The sequence below is a fragment of the Vitis vinifera genome, chromosome 7 (assembly GCF_030704535.1).
Source record: "Vitis vinifera cultivar Pinot Noir 40024 chromosome 7, ASM3070453v1".
Taxonomy (NCBI): domain Eukaryota; kingdom Viridiplantae; phylum Streptophyta; class Magnoliopsida; order Vitales; family Vitaceae; genus Vitis; species Vitis vinifera.
The window spans coordinates 31,639,616-31,647,500 of record NC_081811.1 but is presented as its reverse complement, the minus strand read 5'-3'; positions in this window follow the sequence as shown (position 1 = coordinate 31,647,500).

The window sequence follows — 7,885 nt, the reverse complement described above, 5'->3', positions numbered from 1 at the left end:
TACCTTACAATTTATATGGATGTTTTTCATGGTAGACATTATTTGATTACTCAAAGGAGGATTGTTTAAATTTTTTCAAATTTTAAGTTCAACAAATATAGATCCATACCTGCAGTTGGAGCCTCTTCCCATTCAAGATCATCATCTTCATCCCATTTGGATTTCATGCGAACTTGAAGATTAGAATATGTACCCAACACACTATTGGAGATGAGTGCATTTGACAGCTCTAGTTGCTTATACGCAGCTCATCCATAAGCCTTAATGTACTGATCCTAAAAATCTTCCATGAAGTAGCAAATAATTGAGATCTTATCTGTAAAAGGAAAAAGGGGGCCACATCTCAAGTAAGATCCACAAGGGAACAAATATAAGAGGTAATCTATTTCACATTCCTGTAAATTATTCTCTTCATCTTTGTAAGTGGTAGATTTGTTTTCACCTGAAGATCATATAGGTGCTGAGCTGCTCTCCATTTTAGACTCCTGCTTGACCTCTCCTTGTTGCTCTTTTGTAAGGTTCATCCCTTCCATGTTCATCCAGGGAGCAAGATTTCCAAACCCATGTTTACAATTTTAGATTGACTATCCTCTTCCTAAACTCCGACATCAGAAAAAGCAACTTCAACCTGACAAAAAGCAACTAAAATTGTTCATACACCATCCATTTTGCTGGTACAAATCTGCACAATGTCTGGAGCAAGACATCCAACACTCAGCTACCAGGGAGAATATGCCTTTTTCAAGGATCAATATTCTTAAAAAATGATCATTAAGTTTTAATTCTTCAACACACGAGACAAAACAAATAATGGACTAGAAGCATCATTCTGTACCACTTCAAGCAATTTCAAAGAAAATACAAAAATATTAAAACCTAATGCAATACCTGTTAATAGTGCATCATCGTCTCTTAGATATAAAGTTGTTCCCTTAGACATCTGCTTACCACCACAAGACTATTAACAACAATCCTTCATCAACATCCTAAGTTCAGTGGTGAGTCGGGGAGCCATAACAAATGCATTGGATTCAGTTCAAGTACAAGAGAGATGGAAAGATAGAAGAAAAGGGAGATACCCGTTACAAATAAAATGGGGATGATAAGTTCTATTTCCCTTTAAGAAATAGTACAATCTAAATAATAAAATGTACGCCTTTTTTTCACTAGTTTCCATATTCGTCCTAGACTTTCCTATTGTTTACATTTGGGTATTCAGGTCGCTTTCATTGCAAGTTGGTGCTTACGGCGTCCGTCACGTCCGGTTCAAATCTGTACCTGTGGTGTCCATTGCACGGTTCTGGTTCTATTTGTTACACAATTTTATACACTTTAATAAACAATTTTAAAAATATTCTCTAACAATCCATACCCAATCAACCTATTGTTTGAAACCATACATACCCAACACCCTACTCCAACCATCAATTCCTCCTATTCTCCCTGTAGCCATACCTTTAAGCTGTAACCGGCCAGCCCTTTAGCCATTTAGTTGTCTCATCCTTCTCGCTGTATTGGATGCTGAAGACACCTTAAATCAAACCCCCCATCAAGCCGTCCACTCTCACTGCTACAGCCCAGTTATGGGCTAGCCAAGACCCCACTCCAACCATCAATTCCTCCTATTCCCCCCATGCTATAACCATACCTTGTAGCTGCCCAAGACACACCTTAGAACAACCCCCACCAAGCCGCCGGCCATCTCCTGCCACAGTTTAATTTTTTTGGCTGCCCAAGACCTATCTTCTATCATGCCCAACACCTACATTGTACCCTCTTCTTTCTCCAAACCAGTACTTCCATCACAGCTGCCACTTTCCTCTCCCAAAACCGAACACCATACAGCTCCTAATACCCTCGCGGCAACTTCATCTTCTTCCTTCGTCCAAACCGCCGCACCAATCACCATCCCGCCATGGATTCTACTACAGCTGCGCCTTTCTTCTCCTTCAAGCCGAACACCAAACCGAGCAACACCGAGCATGGAGTTTGTTGGGGTTTGATCTCACTCACTTGCTCTCTTTTTTCGGGAGGCCGGAGCTACATTCTTCATGCTTCTCTTAGCGGTGGTCCAGTCGCGGGTCCCGATGACCGGAGCCGGACTTCTCATACGTCGAAAATGCATGTTATGCTTGATGTATTTATTTCATTCATTTTATTAATTTATTGCTTTTGATTGTATGATTATTATGATTATGATTTTGGTTTTACGCTCTTAATATTTAAGCTTATATTTTGAATTTTTTTAGACATTTAAGGGGCGGGAAAATTGGTTTTGTAAGGCCCTGTTCGGCCCAGAAAAGCGGGGAACGATTTTAGAACTTCAGAGAGTTCGCATTTAAGTTTGAGCATGTCACGTGAGAAAGGGAGGTTCGAGAGTCTTCGGAGGAGAGGGTATATAATGAAGGGTTGTCGGTTTAGAGGTTGTTGATTTTTGGGAGGCCATTTTTGAGATCTCTATGAGAGAGTTTGGAAGTGAGAGAGAAAGCAGAGAGAGTTTGAGAGAAAAACTTTAGCACAGAAGTGAAGATTGAGAGCTCCGGCAGAAGCTGTCATGCTATAGAATTCCAGGCCATCAGATTTTCTTGAATACTGCATTTTCTCTTCAGGTTCCAATTTTTCTAAGCTCCTCCATGTATTTATGAAAATAAGCCTATGATCTTCTCCTTCTATTGTTCTTATTTTTTTGGTTTAGATCGGTTTACTTTATAGAGTTTATGATTGCCTTGCGTTCATCCATTGTTGATCTGTATTGGCTTTGGTATTGTTTGAATTTGAGACTGAATTTTCCAATAGACCCTGTATTTGGTATCTTGAACTTTTGTGGAATCCTAACCCATTATTTCTGAATATATATTGATTTGGATTAGACCATTGGGAAGTTTTGATGGTGTTTTGTCTGTTTGTTTTATGATCTGTTGCCTTGGAACTTTAAGAGATCCTTTTCTTTCTGTAGTCTCTGTTCTTCTATGATGAACTTCATTATTTCTTATCTGGTGATTTTTTTAGGAATCAGATGAGATCATTCTGAGGTTTTATTGACTGTATTCCCATTTGTTTGTTTGGATCTATATTGTTTTAATTAGTTCCAAACATCAAGGTGAATTATTTGATCCTGTTTTTTTAGTGTATTCTGAATACTCATTTGTAATTTTGAAAGAAACATTATATTTGACGAATTTTTATTGATCTATCTTGATGTGATAACTTATGCAATTTTGAACTATTTCTTTTACGTTAAGTCATTAAAAGCTGATTTAGGCATTTTTAGAATCCAGGATTGAGAAGTTCTCTTGAAGGTTTCCTTTTATATCCTGTAACAGTTTAATTACATTGTAATTTAGTTTTGTGATTTTCTTTGAATTCTTGTTAATTCCAGGAGGCCTAAGGCAGTGAGATTACAGTTTTTTTAAAATTCCGGTTAATCAAATCATTCAATAATTTTATTTTTTTCATGATTTTGGATTAATTGTTAATATGATTAGAAATTTTAATTGCATCCTTGTTCATCGAAATGGATTTATCATTATCTTGGAACTTTGGTCTATAATCTGTCTTGAAATTTCTATATTTCTATTTTAGATCCCACTTGCATGAATTAATTCGACTCAATTGAAAAATTAGTTCTAAATCGGACAAATTCATATTAACTTAATGTAATTGGAAATTCAGTTTTTGTAAACATGATTCATTTTTTATTTATTTATTTATTTGTTTTAACCAGAGAACAAAGTTTGTTCTAATTTTTTTTATGTTGGTTTGGTGTGATTAATAATCTAAGTTCAGTCAGTGAGAATTAATTCATTATAATTAGAAGATTAGGATTCTTCCTTATTCATATCAAACCAATAAAATTAGATATTCAGATTGTTGCTTTGATTGATTGTTCTTGTTAATTCTGTCTTGATCAAATTTGAATGAAGGTTTAAATTCCTCCATTATCAGCTCATGTTAATTTAATTACATAATAGATCTAGATTTATCTCCCTTGTGTTGCATTAATACATTCACTAATTTGAGTCAATTAGATCAAAAATGAATTTCTGTTTATTTGAATCAATTTGCCCAAATTGAAACTTATATCATACTTTTACTAATTTAGAACTATCTAATTAAATTGAACTTTGAACTTTTCTTTCTTTTGAAATAATTAAATAAGATTTCTGTTCATTTGAATCAATTTACCTTAAATGAAGATCATATCATGTTTTCACTAATGTAAGATGATTTAAGGTGAGATTTGAATGCTATTTATAGGAATAGTTTAGTTTAGTCTAAAACTAATTCTATGGATATTTATTAATAGCTGTAGATTAATTGATTCCAAATTATCTTTTATTATTTCTATTTTCTTTTATTCTTTCTATTTCTTGGATTTGAAATTCTTTAGGATGTTTGGGAATTGGTTGTATTAGTTATGGATTTTATCAATTATGTAAGATCAGATGATTAATTCTAATGTGGATCATATACTTTTGAAATGATTAAATATTGTATTTGGGATTCTGGTTCCTAATGTAAGCCATTCTTTTCTTTGATTGTACATCAGATTATTCATAATGATCAGATTCAATTTGTTTAAATGGTTGTCTAATTATGTATCTATTCCTTTGTAATTTTTTATTATGATGAATTTTCAGTGATGCTGAGACCTTTGGATTAATATAAAATAGTTGAAATAATGTGGAGTAAATGAATAAACCATTGTTCTAAGGATAATGTTAGCTACAGAAAATGTTGAGGAAGGACATGGTATCCTGATTTTGTAGTTTGAGCGATATGAAAGGAATAATCAGCACGGTTTTAATTAGTTAAGTAGTTTTAAATAATTGATATAATAGACCAATTTTTCAATGTAAGGGATTGTGGGAAATTGATTTAAATATTTACTAAAGCATATTTCATGATAAGTAATACTGTATCAGTGAATAATCTTCAATCATAATAATCCATAATTACTAAATTCCATTAATTCTAAAATCTAATTGAGAAGATATAAATTCTGTTTTTTTTTTTCTTTAAAGCCCTTGGATTAGCTACATGATGATGGGCTTTCAAATAAAATTTAATATCTTTGAAAAATCCGTTTTCCATTATATTTGCACAAGATATTTCTTTCATTCCTATTTTTTTAAACCATTACTTATTTAAGAAATTTTTTTTTTTTTTTCTATATACCAAATAATCTATTGTTTTAAATCATTTTATAATCATTCAAATTTTCCCTTTAAGTCAATATAGTTTCTCTAGGCTACCAAACCTTTATTCTTTAAAAGGAAGAGAATGCTACCTAATTTGGTAGGTATATTTAAAAAAAAAAAATTAAAAGGGATATGCATGAGTCAAATATTCATAGCTCCAATTAATGGATATTTATGGGTAAATTCGTGAAAAATGAAATAGGACTGAACATGCCCCAATATACCAAACAAATTTTAAAATGAATTTTGATTTTCTTTGATTTATTTGAATGATGAATTCTTAAACTAAAGCTTGAACCATACAGGAGAATATTTCAACTCTTCATAATATTGGGAGACATTTAATTAAGGTGCAATGTAGTTTTAATAATCAGAGTTACGTTTAAATTTCTATATGGTACTGAAATTTGATCATTTCTTAAGCATGTTTAATTCCTTATCAATGCGTATGTGATCATATTAAATATAAGTTTCTCTTGTAAAGTCAATATTATTGTAACACATGAATTAAATATTGCTTTTGAGAAAACAATATGCTTGCCAAGCCAGGTACACAAATCTTTTCTATATCCTTTAAGGTTGTAGTTGAACATTATCTGCTACTATGTGATTGTAGTGCTCAAATTGTATGAGATCGAATTTGACTTCTTGTGAACATATGATATTTATAATGCAATGTAGTGTTATTGATTGTTATCTAATTTTTTGTGTTTTCTGAAAGCATTCGGAATGCAAATTAGGTACGTCTTTCTTTAATTGATGAATTGTGTTTTCATGTTTATTTAATTTATAGTATTCATGAATTAATCGATTAATCCTCACAATTATTTCAACTTACTTAGTAGAGACCTAGCTTTTAGGGCTTAGAGGGGTGTCACGATTTTTCGTTGTACCTTCCCAATATATAACTTGACCCCAAACTCAACTTGGTTTTCATAGACCTGTCTTTTATTTCAGAAGTCACATTTAGAATTTTTCTTTCTTATTTTGTTTTTCATTTTATAAAAATAAAAACAAAAGTAAGTGGTGACTCTATTATTTAAAAAAAATTGGATTTTCACAAACAAAATGTGAGTTTCGTCATTAAGTGGGAATGCATGTAAAAATGCGGGATCACAAATTCATACAAAGTTTTTATTTTAAGTTTTTTGTTCAACCTTTTATTTTATTTACTTCATCTTTTTCAATAAAAATGAACATTTTTAAAAGCTAAATATAGACTGACTTTATTTCATTTAAATTCCAGTATATCAAATCAAACTAAATGGGTATTTAGTAATTCAATTTAATAAAACTTATAGGGTGTTTGGTAAAACTTAATTCTTGTTACTTAAGTATAATTTAATTTAAAATATTAAGTCATCCATTTAAGACTTATGACTTAATTTTCACTTTAAATATTAAAATTGTTTGATAAAATTAACTTAAAATTTATTTTAAATTATCAAATTGATATATTTATTCTCATAAATTAAAATTATAATAAATGAGGTCGAGTAACAATGGGGGTCATGGAATAAGAATAGAGATCGTGAAGGTAATTAAAGCAAATTAAGATAAAAATGTAAAATGAATATGTGGATTTGAAAATAAGTTAATTATTTTTATTTATTACTTAAATTGTTTTTTACTTTAAGTTATATAATTAAGTCATTTTACTAAATATATTTAATTTACTTAATGACTTAAATTAAATTATTAAGTCGTTTTAAGTTATTAAGTTGGTTCATCAAACAACCACCTAATAAATTAATTTAAGTCATTGACTGCATTAGACATATTTGATAAAATAACTTAATATATTATATCACAACTTAAAAGTAAAAAATAATTTTTAACTATTAAGAGAAAATATTTAACTTATTCTCAATTTATAAACTCTTTTATCTCATATACCCATAGTTAGTGAAAATATATTTTACAATTATAACTTTACATTTACAACTCATATTTTATAGTAAATATTTTTATAATTATCTTATGTTTCTACAATACTTTAAATATGAATTTTTAATAAATAAATTCACTACTTAAAATTAATGAAAATATAAATATTAATTAAAATTAGTAAGGGTAAATATGTCTACTTAATGATTTAAAATAAATTTTAAGTTAACTTTACTAATTAACCTTAATGCGTAAAGTAAAAAATAAATAATAAGTTTTAAGTTAACAATTTAAAAACAATTTAATTTAACTTAAATCAATAAATAATAAGTTTTATCAAATACCCTTTAAAAATAAAAAATAAAAATCGATTTCTAAATTTTCTCATGCTTTCATACTATTTATAAATTAATTATTTATCCACATAACTTACCTATAAAATGGTGAATTGACTAAAATAGATGTTTTTTGGTCTGCTTTTTCTTTTATTTCTTAAGAAAATTTAGATCCATTTTTTATGTAAATTACTACAAAATGAAACCAACAATATAAAAGTCACTTAATTTTGATAAGAAATTAATTTAGATTAAATTCACAAAATTTAAAAATCGAGCCCAATATTCTAATACAAACTTCATTTTTTCTTGTTTCTTTGAGTGATAAATTGTTAAATTTAATAAAATTAATTAATTTAATTTTAATTGTTAATTATATCTATAAAATTGATTAATCTTTTTATTTTCTTTTTTTTAATTGATTGTCTCTATTTGTTTTTTTACGAGTTATTTTTTCTTTTT